The sequence below is a fragment of the Xylocopa sonorina genome, chromosome 6 (genome assembly GCF_050948175.1).
Source record: "Xylocopa sonorina isolate GNS202 chromosome 6, iyXylSono1_principal, whole genome shotgun sequence".
Lineage (NCBI taxonomy): Eukaryota > Metazoa > Arthropoda > Insecta > Hymenoptera > Apidae > Xylocopa > Xylocopa sonorina.
In genome coordinates, this window is record NC_135198.1 from 12,432,181 (window position 1) to 12,447,493 (window position 15,313).

A 15,313-nucleotide genomic window follows, 5' to 3' on the forward strand; every position below is an offset into this window, starting at 1 on the left:
GAACGGAAGCCAGATATCGGAGTTGCCGACTTTTTCTCGAAACCCAACGCGATGGCTACCTCGCAGCGCACCAGAAAGGGGATGAATCTTTCTACTCGCAACGGGGCGAATCCCCGGCTATTTACCTCGCATGGTTCTTCCAGAGTCCGGTTTTTGCCAGGGAATTTTGTTTGCGCTTCGTCTTGATGAAAAGCAGACCTCGCTGGCTACCCTCGAAGAAAACCTCCACGGTTTTCGAAAACGGGTACGAGAACCGTTCTAATTCGACGGAGGAGACGCTTGGTGGACTCAGCTTCGAGGAAATCGATGGTCGAAGGCGTATTTTCACCGTGTTCGAGCGCGTAACATCGATCGATCTCTATCAGCGTTCGAGCCACACGGTGGAATTATCTTGACGCGGACCCTTTCGTTCGGTTGTCAGCTTCGCCGGACGAGGCGGTCGATACGTCATAATCTGTCGAAGAATTTCGGAATAAACGAACGGGGTGACGGGGGGGGTGGAAGATGGCCGATAAAAACCGACTGCTCGTTCGCTGCCAGTTTTTTGTCCGATGACCAGGCTGGGATATTTTCCTCGAACGTTTCCCCGAGACCCAGCGAGCGAACAAAACAAAGAGAGGCAATTTTCCGCAGCTTCGAAAGCAGCTTATGGAACAGCGTGACATTATTGCGGTGTAAAGAATAATTAGCGGAGCGTCGGTTGGGTGAGAGGAGGGAAAAGAGGGAATCTGGTCGAAAAACCGAGCGCGTAGATCGACCGGATCCCCCCTGGATCCTCTCGATCCTTTCCATTCTCTTTCTCTAGCCAAGGTCCGTGGTCGTTGAACCCGACCACGACCCCGCGCAACGATTTTATTCGCCGCCGCGCTGTCCCGTGCATTCCTATCCCGAAGAAAGTAATTCCGTGAGAAAACGCGCGCACGGTATCCGTACGCGAGGATTCACCGTCCGCTCGATCGCCTCGTATCTACGAATCGTCACAGTTTACGACCGCGTTCCCCGGTATCTACCTGCGTCGCATGAACCGCGGTGGCTACCATCGAGATAATTCAAAACAGTAATGGCGATGCGATCGATAAACGAGTATCTACCGTGTTATCGATACGACTGCACGCGCCAATTAACGTATTATCTTAATTAGCCTGCTGGATACGCGGAGCGTATAGCGGTCGACGGAACAGAGAGAGAGAGAGGTAGAAAAAAAGAGAGAAAAAAGAGCTGTAAATCAGATCCAAGTTTCTCGACCTACACACGATTGGCTGGGCCTTCTGCCTAGCGGCTACGTACTGTTAATCCGCGGTAAGAGATTAAGCAGCGCGCGCGCGCGCGTGCACGAGCGAGTAGTACGTCCAGCTCGTGTAACTCCGATAATGGAAGGTAATTTAGTTTCAATGGGATCACCGTATCGATCTCGTACCGGAGCAACAAGGCGAAGACTCGAGCTTTCATAGAGCCTGTCACCGTAAGACTGTATGATTAATCGAGGCCGCGTCTCATCGGCTCGGTCTCGCGAGGATTACCCACCGGTACGCCTCTTTCAGCTGCCTCGTCGACGGGCATCCAATTCGTTTCTCTATGGAGATCGTGTCTGCCGATGAATACCAGCCGTGGAAAGATTTGCATTCCCAGGAAAAGAAGCAGGGTAACGAGAGCTCGCGTTACTGGTCTACGACCAGTGTCGATCGGTTCTCAAATTCCTCGAGTTCTACCACGATCTCTATTCTCGGATACCGTTCGTAACGAGCACCTTGTGTCGCGACTCGAAACGTCGCGATCGAGCATTAATCGTCAGTGCAGCAGCGACGACGCGAGAGCTTCGTCGAGCGGATTACCCGGCTAGCTCCAAGTACACTTCGCGAACGAATCGCGAAGCAATTTGCGTGACGAACCCGTGCCGGATCCCGATAATTGACCATCGAATTATCGCATTCGTCGCGGTTGACGATCGGAGTTGAATAAATAAGCCCAACCGCGTCGCGCTCGATTATTCGCGGGCCGGCGTAAAATCGCGATTCGTCGCGGCGATTATCGTTATCGCGTTTAAATGTACACGGCGATTATCAGGAGGGCCTGGCAATTAACGCGACAGTTGGCTCGGTGAAATCGATTCGCTGGAACGTGCGTCTCGCTCGGGACTCGATGCTTGCGGTCCACTGTCCGAAACGATACACGCGGCTCGACGGAACTGTCGGACGACGGGGATCGAGTGTCCGGCAGGTACCAGCGGAATTGAAATGCCTGGTCGCGAGCCACCGATCCTCGGGTGTCGGATTCCGCGATCTGCGCCGAAACCTGTCCGATTCCCTCGATTGAACTCGTCTCTGTGTCACGGGGTATGCTCGTGTCGCGGACGTGGACGGAGAAAGCTTCAGAATGCGGTTACGACTCGAAGAAAAAATGATCGAACGTCGAGACAGTGATCGATTTCGCGATTACGCGTGTCTCGAAACCACTCGCTTCGTTTTCCATGGTTTATACCGTCGAAGAGACGGCACGCGATAACGCGGTTCGATGGAAGAAGCGATCGCGACCCAAGCGAAATTGGACTGGTCCCCTGTTTCTATTGGCTGGGGGATATTGACAATCGTAGGGACATAAAAAGGAGGAGAGATCCCAGGGACGTATGGGACGCGTCTTAGCCGGGATAAGAGGGTACGATGGCTGGTGTGCGCTCGACTGTTCCGTGCACCTGGCGCACGTACCTAGAAACGCTCGAGACACTTCGGGTATGTACCGGTGCACGGTTCCGGGTGGGGTACGCGGGAGCAGAATCCGGTGAATCGGAGATCTCGGTTAGCTGGTTTGATCGTGGGTCACCGAGCGGCCCCTCCGGTGTGCGCATAATTTGCTAATTAAAATTTATCGCGTCCGGTGTAACCGGGTCGGTTGGTCGGTATCGATTTCGTCCTGGCTTCGTTCCGTTCATCATCCCTATGAATCTATTCCAGAGAATCCCTGGTGCGCGCCCCTTCCGCGGATACAATTTTAAACAATCGCGTGCGCGTTCCAATTTCGACGCGTTGGATATCGAACATTTCCGCAGAGTCGACCAAAGACATTCCGCGTCTGCCTTGTCCACGGGGGACGCTCGAGGTCCCTCGAGTTCCACCACTCTCGAAGAAATATTCCGCTGCAGGAACACGGAATCGTACCCGCGAGTCTATTCCGCGAGTCCGTCTTCCCGGCGCATCGAAAACCCCAGCCACAATGCGAAATAGGTCGTTTCACCCCACTAAGACCCTCTCGAGAGGCAGGTCTCGCGGTCTCCTCTAGTACCGGAGGCCAGAAGGGTTTCTAAGACCACCCGAGCCTCTCGACACGCGATTCCCTTGTCCCTTCTCTTTTTTCTCTCTCCCTCTCTCTCTCTCTCTCTCTCTCTTACACAGGCTGTTCCTTTTGTGCCCGGTTCGACTGCCTCCGCCACCAGTGACTCTTCTCTTTATCCGTCTGGCGAGCAGCGGAGGACAGGTAGCTGGCTCGGGGGCCGCGCGATCTCCGCATTCCCCGACGAACGCGGCGAGATGAGACTCGAGAGGACAACCGGGAGGACCGCAGCCGCGTATAAGAAGGGACGAGCTGAAGCGGGAACAGCGGATAGAGGGTGAACGCGTGCGTTCCATGTCAGCGACACTCGGGAAGACGAGAATGTTGTCACTCGGTTCATTATCGCGTCCCAGCCGTAGTGAACGGTGGCTATTAAATCGACGAGCTGACGCTGCACCCAAATAAGCCAGTTTACCGAACGCAAACGAATAAACAGGGTGTATAAACAAAACAAAGCAACAACGCGAGCTAACGAGGGCGGAATGTAAATTCGTGTATATCGCGTCCCCTAGCAGTTATCGTAGATCTTCGTTAACGGTACCCGGCTAGCCGGAGGTCTCTGCGGATTATATGCTCGGGAACCGCGGTAATCTGCCAAATCGAACACAGCAGCGTGGGTACACGCGCGGCGTTGCGTTCGATCGCGTTTTCTTATTGCACAGAGAATTCTGCCGCGCGTCGAAGCCCACCGCTTCGGAATTCCTCGCGTACCCGACTCTCTCGAAGCCCGCTCGTAACAACTGCGACGCCCTGCAGAAAAATTCCTGCACGCTAGACCTTTCCACGCTCGCGAACCGTCTCGATGCATCGAGCACGCTTTCCAGCGGGCTTCGAGGGATCGCAGACCCGCGAGACTCCTCGCGATTTTCGCGTGTCGTCCCGAGAACGCTGGAAACGACGCGGTCCCGATCCAGCCGGAACAGACGCCACGGGTGGAGGGATTCGAAAGTAAAACGGAGCAAAAGAACGCGGCGTACGCTGCGTGCGGTTAATAGGTCCCCGTACCGGGACTAGAGCGAACGAATCCACTCGAATTACACCCGATAGAAACGTCAACGTCAGGTACCCGCGGCGTATGATAATTCCGCGCCGGCGGTTCCTTCTCGCGGCTGGAAATGAACGCTTCGAGCGAGCATGCACGCCGCCTCGAGTAGACTCGATCGAATGGCCGCGAGGCGACTTTGAAGTGCAGATGCTGGGGGGCTCCGTTTGAATCCCAGATCAGTCGTCAAAGGTCTGAATCGGATGTTCGTACGACGAGGGGATTAGGACCAGTGATTCGACGCGTCTGTCGAGCGACGTTACGCGCCGTTTTACCGGGAAAATTAATCGTCTCAACAAGCGAATAGGTGGTTTCCGGTGGTGCTCGAGCGAGATGGCCGCGATACCGCGAAAGAAACGCGCGAAGCTCTCTAAACGGTGGAGTAGGTAGTATAATCGAGACTCACTTTCTTGTAGATCCACTTGATGCTACGGCTGAACTTAGCCATCGGCGAGTTGTCCACGAGGAAGTACTTGACGGGCGTCGCCTGCTCCTCCTCGCGACACTCCGCGCGATCGTTATCGTCGCTGTCGATCCCTGGCTCGGAGTATTCCGTGATCGTCGACAGTCTGTTCGCGCGATCGTCGCCCGTCGAAGTGCCGCGCTCCATCTCGAGTCGGTCAGAATCCTCCTCGCATGGCTAGCCGAGCACGAGGGGGAAAGGGGCCACGTGAATTACTCGCGATCAGGGTCAACGTTCGACACGGTCAATTAAATATTTTCGAGTCAAGTCCTAAGTCGCACCGCCAGCGAGGATCGCGAGTCGCTCGTCCCTCGTTCTCGCGGTGAGAACTGAAACGAGTAGCTCTCCCGGCGATTCGAGTATTTTTAATCGCGAGGCTATCTCGAATCGAACGCCCACCGCTGATTAGACTAGATCTGTATTCGTTCTGAAATCGGTTTCGAAGGGGGATCGCGCGACGATACGACGGTTTCTATCGACGATATCTTCCAACGAAATGCCAAGTTGAAACCTTGGCGTCTGGATTTAGAACGGGGAAACGAGCTTCATCTGGCAGCCGTTGCTTCGCGAACGACACTCTCCCCGGAAGAATCGGGAATTCGCGCACGCCCTGTGTCACACCGTTCTACTTAACAACGTCCACAACTTCGTGACGCGACATAATAAAAAGATAAGTTTAATCCGCCGTATGTACCAGCGAGGGGTTTAATCCTGTAATCGCGTGCGTTAAACTTAATCCCGCAATCGTGGACATGGCTGCACTCGACGGATAGCGGATGAGGGATGAAGGAAGACCCGGCTGATTTACCGGCTGGGCTACGGCGCGCCGCCCCGTTCGGATTAAGGGCGAAAAGGGCAGCCGAGCTGCGCTGGAAACACGCGTTTCCACTTAGCCCCTCGTTGCCTTGAACACGCCGAGTCGCGAACAAACCCTTTCGCGACGATGACGAGCCGCGATCATCGACACCCTTCGGGCGATTCTCGTCGCGGTAACATCCGGAGGAGGATAAAAAAAGCGGATCGACGAGCGAACTTCTGACGAGCGTGGGGTTCAAACGCCCCAAGAGAGGTAACTGCTCGAAAGTTGCTCGATCGAAGAGGCGCGCGAAGGAATTCAGATTTAATTAGGTGTCGAGAATTATAAACGAAGCGTCACGTTTTCAGCTGAAAATAGTCGGTCGAATCGACCGTTTCGGACGCCACGATATCAACCACCGTTTCGTTTAATTCGTAATAGCCGGTGACTGGACGGTGATCCCGGAAAGGGATGGTATCTCTCGCGAGGGACGCGAACCGACGATCATTCGATCGTTCACGGGCCAGTCGTCTCGAGATGTCTCGCAGCCCCCCGTTTCTGGGACGGCACCAATTTTGAAACGATTACGCTTGCCTCTCACGGGCGCGCGCGGCCTCGTTCGTTTAAATGCCCGGCGACTCGACGGGAATAATTAATTACAGGAGGCCCGTGGACGGGTGTGCGACACGGACCCACGGTATTTACGCGATTCCTCCAACTCGTAACGACTCACCGGGGCCATCTCGCGTTTCCATTAGACGAAATGAGTCGCGTCCGCTCGAGGAGTCGTCCGCGATCGTAAAATGCATCCGCGTCGCACGGGCAGCGACGCGTGTACGCATCGCCCGTGAGAACAGTCCCGCGAAATCTCGTTTCGAGTACGACCAATGGTAAATAGGTCACGTAGAAATCATTAGCGAGCATTTTCCCATTACAGCGGTGGATCGCAGCCCGTGGCACGGTTCTAACTGTTCCAAGACGTTTCCGCGCGAGTCTAGAACCAGTGGAGAGACCAGAAGAGCTACCTGTTTACGCACAACACCGTTACAAACCGAGGAACGCGCGGTGGAATCCCGATCGGGTCTTCATCGACAGCCGACGTCGACCGATTTTTATCGCGCCACCTCTCTAATTACCACGGAGGAACGGTAATTGCCCTTAACACGCTCGATCGCACGAAAACCGTCTCTTCCTCCCCCTCGTTCGATTCATAAATTAATTAAAGCCAGCACGCTCGGACGCGATCCTCGAGAAACTCGTCGTGAAAACGCGGACTTCGCTTCCAATGGTCGACGATCCTTTCGTAAAATAATTTCCACGACGAGTATCGCCCGTTTCCGGTCGACGCCAATTACGCGAGAGCGTCGCGGTGTCTACTCGAAAATAGCACGGTCCGACGCGTCCTCTCGAGCAAGGTCGTCCGTCGCGAGGCGATCGCTCTACTCAGCCTATTTCTCGATCCTCGCCGCGCTAAATCGCGGCTAATTATGTCCCTCTATCGAGCGACGCGCACTTCACTTCCATAATTTCACCGATAACAGCTCGCTGGAGAAGTTTTCCGATCGCCACGACCCGGACACGGCCACCGACCAGTCGAGGGGGGCAGTAAACGCGCGAGAAACTTGAACGAGGTGCGCGCGGAGAACGCGGTCCAGGAGGATGGCCTGGAATTGGCTCCAGCTCGACGGAGCGGACTGCCGACTGTGGCTACTACCGTGGCTACTGTGCGGTGGCCGTGTCTTGCTGGCTCGCCTCTCTCGCGACGCAACACGCGTGTTTTGACTAAGGTGGTTACACCAAGCTCCCCCGCCGCGCCTCCTCGCCACCGGCACCGACGGCTTTATATTTAGACGTACACGCGACACGCTTTATCCGGTACGGTGCATTCGCGCTAACAAGATCCCTGGTTGCTCCACCCACGCGCTCGCTAATCCTTCGCGACGCCTCGTGCCTCGCGATCGTTGCCAGATCGACTCGCACTTTTTCTTCCTCGAGAGTAAAACAGGAAGTAGTGTTCTCCATTGGTTTTCGAGGAGCAATCGATCGAAGTTATATTGTTTTATCCGTTGTAATATCGACAGGTTAATCGCGAGAGACCTCGTAAATCCGTTTCAGGAGAGGCGTATCCAGAGGCATTACCAGGGCGACACAATTTCGCGACAGCTCGTCCGCGTCACCGTCTATTCGCGGTAACTCCTCGTCAGTCGGTTCGCCAGGCCACGCGAGAGGCATATTCGGGGTGCGCGTGTAAAGTTGCGTACGCGGCCACGTGCGTGCCGATACGCGGACGCCCACCGTGGTACGCGTGACACGGATCGCGGGTACCAACGCCGGTCCTACCCCTCGTTGCATATTCATCCAGGCTACCCGTGTAATCTACTTAACGTGTAGCTGCGAGGCGCGCGTCGGACCTTCGATTTGTAACGCCGACTGATATCACCGTTATCAGGCTTGTAGGCGCGCGTGTGTGTACACATGTGTATCGCTCGTTATCACCGGACGTAGTTTGTCGATCGACGGCTCGAGCTGGCATAATTTTATTTCCACCTGGGATCCCCGGCGCTCGTGAAACTCCCGGAAGACTCGAGGAAAAGAGAATACGGTACAATAAGAATTCGTTGAGCGTAATTAGACCAGTTTCGAAGTGACGCGGATGAAACTTTTATGACGATGAGACAGAGAGAGAGAGAGAGAGAAAGGTGGAGACTGGAAATTGAACAGAATCGTATATGCGCGATACGAATTACGCCAGGGAAGAAGCGTTCGAACTCTTTAGGACATATTTATAAAACCCATAAAGTATCGCGTGGATCGCTTACGTTTAAAGTAACGACTCTTCTATTTATTTAGCAATCAAACTGCTCCAACTTCGAACGAATCCCTCTTTTATCTAGATGGCTTAACGTATTCCAAACAGCCGTCGAGCCATCTCTCGCCTCGAAAGTTCGCCAACTCTTTTCCCAGGCGTAAAGTTCGCGGAGACCCGTTTCGCCTCTCTATATGGAACGAGCTGGCGGCCTGGTGCTATACCCGTGTACGGATGCCCAGGGAGCTTTGAAACGAGCGATACACGTTAACGCCGATCGCGATGCACGACCCCGGGTTCTCTCTTGGCTATGCACGCTCGTTTCCTAGTACTTTATCACGAGTCGGCTATCGACGTACGACGTGCATCGCAGCACGTGTGGGTACGCTTAAAACCGAATCCACCGCTGGAGCCCACGTTCGCCAGCAATGGCCTCTGCGCGGCTGTCGGACATCGCGGAACACCTCGTGTCTTCCTGTTATCATTAACAGCGTGTCCCACCTCCTTCGTCCCTCTGAAACGAGTTTAATCGTCGCCACGGTCAGACGGATTATTTATCCAGAGGACGTCGTTGTACGATCTGATTGATACGTCGGCTGTCTCGTAAAGATTTCCAAGCATTCGAGCAAAAACCGTCTCGATTAATGAAAGACCCCTGGATTCGAAGTGGTCTCGATACGAAGCCACTGACGCGGTTGTTAGCACCCGCGGTCCGGCGTACAAAATTGTCGACAACATGATCTTTCAGCTTTTTCAGCCGACGGACAAGCTTCTGGACAGCGTCAGCTCGATCTGGAAGGCACTGTAGCGGAGCACAACGAAGGCTTTCAGAGGCGAACGGATGAAACGCGAGGAGTCAATGACAGACGGAACTTCTCCCTTCGCGTGCTGCATCGCGATCCTCGCCCTTCCTCGCGCTTCCTCTTTCTCTTTCTTCCTGCAACTGTCGACCTTTCTTTCCCCGCGCGAGACTCGTGCACTCTGCACTTTGCCTCTCCCGGTTCTGCTACGGGACCCGTGCACGCTCTCGACAGCTTTCTACGTTCTACAAACCGCTCCCGCGATCTTTGTCGTCCCGTTCGAGTATACCCTATCCTTGTGCCGTGTACACGAGACAAGGAAAATCGAGAAGCTTCAACATTTGTACTGGCTCGTACGGTCGATCGCTATCGCGAAGATACGCTGCGCTAGATAGGAGGCGCGGAAAATGAGAGGCACGAGGGAAAGGGTGACTCGAGGGTCTGAGATCTGCTGGTGCGATCGCGCGCGAAATTACCAACTGGAAATATCTCTGCGCAGGGACATTCATCCCCTATGTTTAATTAAAAGAAACCCTCCGTCAGAGCGTTTCCGTTTGCCCACATTTGCTCGTAAATCTTGCCCGCCGCGAACGATCTCCCCGGAAAACGTCTCGCGGCGCTTACGCTCGTGAAAACGGCGGATCTCTCTTCCACTCGACGAGATGATTAAATCGAGATCGGGCCACCGTGCACCGTTACGATACATTCGAATGGTACTCCACGCGTTCTTTTACCGATATCGTTCCGCAGACACGTCCCAGGAGCGCTTAAAGTCGCGCCAACCCGTTCCCACCGCCTCGCCTCCGTTTCACGCGCGACAGACGTGGAATTTTGATACGCATGGATTCGCTTGGGTGTTCGCCACAAATTCGCCGAGTACCGCTTCTCTCTCTCTCTCGAGAGAGAGAGAAAGAGAGCTGATTAGGGGACGGCGTGGAGGATGAAGAACGGGGATGAGACGCGGCGAGGTCAAAGGTGCGAGAATGTACGCCTCTGGCCTGCGCCGCCTAATTGACCGACGATAAGGGCCTCGTGGCCCTTTTGTCGACGCCTGTTGTCATTCATCACGCTGTACGCGAGATTAAATTACGCGCGCGCCTTGGTGATTATGATTTATACGGGGTTGATGGGGAAACGTGGACCTGCTCCGCCGTCCGGCTACCGATATCGCGCCACTTTTAACAGCGACCACGTATCGGGTTTAAAAATACGAGGGACACTACTAACCGTCTCGAATTTATTCACCTCGAGGAGAACGCGTCGGATAGTTCTCGGAGCGCGAGAGTCGACTCGTATCCGAAACGACGATTCGTAAAACGTCTGACGTGGCGTTAGAAGGCAGCGATAGAGCTGCGCGGATTCAGTTTTTATCGGGGAAAGAATACGAGGGAATATTTGCCGGCGTCGCTCTTTCTGCTCCCAGAGAAATGGAAATGCAAACGTTTCGACGCAAGGCTCGACAGGGACGATAGTTCGACTGCGACATCGCGAGCGACGATTTTATGGACGTCCACGAACGCGTCCCGAAGAGTACTCGTGCTTTTAGACGGTTCCTTCGATACCTCTCGCGACGTTGAATAAAAGGTATTCGCACGCGAGCATTCCCCCAAGTAGGAATCTCCGATTTTTACGAAAAACTTACGGGAGACATGCTCGAAAGCATACTTCCAGGCATATCTCAGAAACTATTAGAGCCGGAGAACGATCCGACGTGTTTCCGCGTTCGAACGCGGGCGGAATATTTGCCCCAAGAACTACATTCGCTCGAGAGTCTCGTAAAAATCGGGAATAGTTAGAGGACGACGTAAAATTGCCCGGAGCGAGAGCCATTTCGAGCGATCGAACGAGGACCTCTAAAGTGACGCGCGAACGAGAAAGGGGAAGCGCGACCAGTCACCCTTTCCCGGTTTCCTGTCTCTCCTGCCTCGCTTTCGCCCCTTGGCTGCTGTCGCAGAAATATCTGGGTGGGGCGTACGAATAGCCGACACTTCCTCCCGAGAGGCTCGGACGACGTGCGTGTAAAAGCTCGATTGATTCTCGCTGGCGAGCGACTTACTCGTGGCAGCGTCTCTCGGCTGCTCGCTGGAGAACGGAGGAAGTGGATGACTGCGCGGAATGATCGGGACGCGGACAAAGTTGCTGGCGGAATGAGACGCAGTAAACGCGAGAATGTCGTGCCGTAACGTAGCGAGAAGAAATCGTTTCCTCCCTCTGTCGTTCGATAAAGCGAACCGTTCCGCGTGCCGGAACCACGGACTATCCAGCCTCGAGTTATTTCGGCGCTGCTGGATACGAGATCCGCGAGGGGATCGGAGGAAAAATGATCAGGATCGATCGACTCGCGAGGAAGGGGACCGCAAGAAAGGAAACCCAGCGGCGAACGGAAGGGAAAGAGGACTACCGTTAGCGCGAGCGTTCACGTGCACGAAGAAGGCGTTCGACGCCGATACTGGCCACTGTCCTGGCCTCTTGGAAGCGGTGCTAGGTTCGCGGAACGTGCTCGACTTCCGTCGAAAGAAAGAGCCGCGTGCCGTACGCGCCACTATGCGCTCGCAACCGGACCGCGACCAGTTAGGACCGTTGGCGAACGGTGGCCCGTCAATCGACGCTGGTTTCGTGCGCTCCGACGGCGATGTCGTAAATACGTCCCCCCACGTCATAAACCCGTTTACAGCCGTTCTAATCGATGGGAATTCGTAATAATCCTTTGTCGGACGAAAAAGCTCCGACGAGAGTGTTCGCTTCGAACTGCCTCGGAAGCTAATTATCCCGGAGTCTGGCGTTCGAGTCTCAGGAGTTACGATTGTACGCTTCGCGTCGAGAGTGGTGGAAGGAAACGCGATCGAAAGAAATTTGTATAAACGAATGTAGGGCGCGAATTATAATTCGCGCGAGCCAGGAGTTACGGACAGACTCAACGGAGCGTATCGCGATGGGTTAACGAACAACGCGATTACGCGAACGAGAACTGGAACTGGTCCAAGTGCCGTAAACCTGCGGTACGCTGGTCGTACTCGCGTGAATACGTCCGCGATACAAGTTTGTTGGCTTTCGGGACGAGAAGTATAATTTCGTTACGTACGATATCTTGGTTCGAGCGTTGGGGCATTGGCTGGGCCACTAGTTAATAAATCTCGCGCTGGCCACCGGGATTTATCGATGGCGCAGCGGCTACGATGCATCTTGAACCGGTGTCCGCGTAACGCGTTTAGCGTCTACGCAGCCGTTATTTGTCAGGATCGACGCGAAGCAGTGGGTCACAGCCAGGGAACCGACACGCCGGCTACGTCGCAACGCTCGTATATCATTCGAGTCGTTCGTTATTACGTATGTAGCTACCCCGTCGTTGCGAATTCTCGCACGTGTTATTTGCCCGATTCAAACAGTGTCGCGCGGCAGCCTCGCTGGCGATTTATATATGGGGGTTAATTAAAGCCCTCATTGTCTAACTAGCTCGTTACTTCGTCGTTCGATCGCTTCCAGTTCGATCTTTCGTTTGTTACGTTCTATATCATCCCCTATTCGTTGATCGATTCTATTTGAAATTTCGCAAGACGAAACGTCCTTCGTTCGTCACGAAAATTCACCTTAATCCCAGTGGAATGCGACGTGTACACGTAAGCGCACTTGATCCGTCGTCCCAATCGCGCTACGTGACAGATTAATCCCGATAATATCGCCCCATTAATTACTGAATCGCGACGGATCCATAGACGGGTAGTTACCCTCGATTATTTCCGGCGCGCGCGGCAATTTTCGCACGCCTATTGCACGGCTCGCAGCCGCGCGTTATAGTCGACAATTAAAATCACCTCTGACAAAGAGAGGATCCGGCGGATGACGCGGAGGACCGCCGCGGCTCTCGTCGAGAGCGCCGCGAGAAAAAAAAAAAAGCGCGCACGGTTGGCCGTGAAATTCCGCGGCGGAGGAACGGAACGGTCGCGCGTTCGACCCGGTCCCCCACGGCTGTCGAAATAGCAATTACAGCCTGGTTTAACATTTACAGGACCGTTAGTCGCTTGCACGACGTCGCCGTCGCCCGGAACGGAGCCGATAATTAATTTAGCACCGTTCGAACGGCCCCTCGTTCTCTCTATCGACCATCGAATATTATTGGACTGCCTTAACCTCTTAACGCCTGGGCTAACCTACGCGATACACGCTAAATATCCGTTCCTTTTCCTCCGCTAACAGGTTTGTAAGCTGAAATTTATTGGTCGTTCACCACCGTATCGACTGTAATTTCGTAATATAAAATTCCGTGGAACTGGTAAGCTGCAATGGGCCGAAGTGCGACAGTAGATCTTCGACGATCCTTAGTCAGACGCAGCCAGTCACGGTAAAATGATCCGTTCACGCTTAGATACTGAATTAGTCGACTTCTTTATCCGAGCTCGTGACGAGAGTTGAATATACTCGAAGCTTCCACTTTATGATTCCAGTAACGATTTTTCATCGCGATCGGAACTCGTGGAGACACGCGCGTCGTTACAGTGCCATGTGTGATTAATCCGATCAACCGAGGCACGCGAACCGGAACACCGTCCCCATATTTAATCGGGAGGAGGGGGAAGGCGAACGGCGTCCCGTGTAAAAATAAATACAGGACCAATGATAAATACACGGGAGAGCATCCCCTCGAAATAACAGCTCGCGAGGGTTGCTTGTTTACAGCGATGATTATTGCAATCTCGTTTGGAGAACTGGATAATTCGTCGAGCCCTCGCGTGTCTCGTTCGTAATCGACGGATTTCGAGGACCCGTCTGCCGTGTACCAATTAATTTCCAACCGGTTATAATCACGTCGCTCTCCGATATAGCACGACGTAAACTCGTCGAGGGTACGTGCAAAAATTCCACGCGAAATTTCTATAAAGATTCCAACGATTTATCAATCGACAGCGGAGCAATTTGGGCGTTTGCATCGTCGACGAGGCTCTCGTTTTAATTAGAGCTCGATTTAAAACTGCGCGATGGATCGACGTTAGCCGATTGATGGAATCGGAAGATGCGCGCGATCAGCGCGTACGCTGCATCGTCGAACGGCTTATGCCAACAATGTTCCAGGACCGTTCCTCCCACGATCGAATAAACCAGATTGCCAGAATAGTCGGGGAAACTTTCGGATCTCTGTTTAAGTTGTCCACCGTTGGTAGGTCGAGCGAACTGTTGCATCGACGAGGAAAACCGTGCCGGTGGCTCGAACGATTCCGCTTCTTAACCGAAATAATAAAACCGCTTAACCTCTGGGCGACGAGTTACGCCGGGACCCAGGCCATTTTCCAAGGTTTATTTCCAGGCAACGAGAAAGAGAGAGAGAGACTGGCTCTCGAGGGTTAAACCCATGCCAAAGTTCCAAGGTGCCGAGAGGAACTGCGAAACTTCCCTGCCGCGTGCCATTCTTTGGTCCACTTTCGCAAGTCGAGTCGTTAGACCGCCTCTCTATCCAACTGAGTAGAAATCGTGCGAAGGAAAAGCGATCGGTAATTTCGACGCGAACCAACGATATCCCGATTCGGTGACCCTCTAATTGATTCGTGGACGACCTCGCGACCAGCATAATTTCTCTCGTTTTACACGAGGCTGGCACACACCGGGGATATCTGGGTGACACTCATCCAGCAGGTATATTGAACCTGAACACGTCCCCCTTCCGTTCAACTCGGTTTACTTTTCACCTGATCTCTCCAAGGCCAGCCGACGAGGGAACCAGCCGCTACGTGCTTTCGTCGGCTCGATCGACGCGCCTAAACCATCTCTATCGGTACCCTCGATCGTTGCCTCTTCGTTTCGTGCGCCGATCTTCCGCTCGATTTCACCTGGCGCAACGAAACGAGGAGACAGTCGCTGAAGAACCATACACACCGAGGACCTCCGCGGGATCATCGAACAAAGCCGTGTAGAGTTTGAAGACGGCGAAATTTCTCGCGTGTTTTTCTGCGTTCTTCTCACGGTCAACGCTTTCCTCCGGCTCCCCCGGTCGTGTATTAACCCGGTAGCCTACTTCCCGGCGCCAACAGCCTCGAGCCTTTCGAAAATACTTGGCGTACCTACTTGCCGTTTCCTACGGCACGTCGGCTCG

General features: G+C 54.0%; 1 protein-coding gene across 1 annotated transcript in view; it reads right to left on the minus strand.

Annotated features, from left to right (window-relative positions):
- Positions 1–15,313, minus strand: part of LOC143424893 (uncharacterized) — a 100,948-nt gene that overhangs the window by 77,722 nt on the left and 7,913 nt on the right. The window lies entirely within an intron of this gene.